The sequence below is a fragment of the Triticum dicoccoides genome, chromosome 1B, assembly GCF_002162155.2.
Source record: "Triticum dicoccoides isolate Atlit2015 ecotype Zavitan chromosome 1B, WEW_v2.0, whole genome shotgun sequence".
NCBI classification, from domain to species: Eukaryota; Viridiplantae; Streptophyta; class Magnoliopsida; order Poales; family Poaceae; genus Triticum; species Triticum dicoccoides.
Window position 1 is genome coordinate 658805933 of NC_041381.1, and position 1754 is coordinate 658807686.

The window sequence follows — 1754 nt, forward strand, 5'->3', positions numbered from 1 at the left end:
GGTAGAACTTCTCCCACCCACGATAGAAGTACATGTGGCCCTCCTTGATCACCAACTCCACATCCCACAACCTGCAAAACCCGCTGCCGTCCTGTCGCAGCTTCACATTATTTGGCGGATCTTCACCCAGCATGTTCATAAAACTGTCAGGCAACCTCTGCAGTTTGGGACAATGAGTGATGTAGCAAACAACAGATATCATAATGAGATGGGTGAAGGGGAGATCTCTCCTTTTATATACCTGCGTCATGGATGATACTGAAGTCCCAAGTATGATACTGAAGAACTCGGAAGCATCCAACTCATACTGCGGTGTGGCAGAGCGGCGCTGGCTACTTCCCCCCATCTCTGATAAGCAGCAGAAGAGACCAATTAGTACCATTACAACAGACCATAAAACATGCATGAAAATAACCACTCTATATCAAGTTTATCCAAGGAAAATCTCTCATTGTGAAAGCAGTGGGCAAAGTAACGGAGAGTAAGCTGGACAACAAGCACAACAAATAAAAAGAAACAGGAATGATAACAGGTTGTACTGAAAGTCCAATTGTACTGGACTATAAATTAGGGTAACAATGACACAGAAGATGGGAGCACCTAGTACACATTAGCAAAACAAAAAGGTACCACGCTTAAAAGGAAAGACCTATACAAACACCTCATATTAATAGGGTTGCTTAAACAAGTGTTATCTATCAATACATTTGGGGATTAGCACTAACAATTCAGAAGAACAAATGCTAACAAGGCAATCAACTAACTTGTTCAGTTATAGAGTTATTTAACAAGATATTTTCAAAGTTACCACTAACTCGAATTATTTTCAAGTTACAAAGTTACCACTAACAAGATATCAACTAACTTGTAAAAACAAAAATGTATCGATCAAAATGCTTACTTACAATGTTGAACAAAGGACAGAATTACTTCAAAATTATGTCTAGAATCTCCAAGTTTCAATATTTATTCACATTTGTTTACGTCAGAAGGTGCAGCCAATACAGTAGCTATCTTGCAGAATATTCCATAATCAGTTACTTTGGAAATGAATGAGAAACTGGCAGCAGCTTTCTCTGACTAAATATTTGTTACGACGCCTTGCCTGCTTGCTGGAGAAGACGTCGCGTTGCAGAGGTTGTTGCTCCGATGCGGATCCAGACCAATTCATCGATTGGATGTATTGACAACGCTCAAGATTTGCTGGTGATGTCTGATGGTCATGGCCGTGGTGGAACTCAGAAATTTAAAGCAGACGGTAGAGAATGGGGATGTTTCAGCCTAGTAAATCTTGCCTCGCCTCCATCCATGTATGCATGCATGTATACCTTTGGCGCACCTACTGATTGATTGGAAACTTGCTGTGACTTGATTGGAAACGTAACTGATACATAGCTCCCAACTCAACTAATCCCAACTTCAAAATAATTCATCTATACTTCTCAGGAAGAGAAAAGGATGGGGATTGGCACCTACTGATTGACTTATAAGCAGGTGACAACCTCCATTTTGATTTGAAAATAACCACTAACTCTGTAACTGAATCCAGCACTAACCTAAATGTGCCAATCAACTAACTCGAATTATCTAAACCTAAATCTAGCACTAACCTAAACCAACCAGTAACCTAAACCTATCAATAACCTAATTAAACCTAAACAGCAAAGAAAAACAGTAGAAAAAAACAAAAAAGTGCTCACCTTGGCTCCGGGGGCAGGGGGTGGTGGTGGACGGCCGCGGTTAGGGCAGCGGCG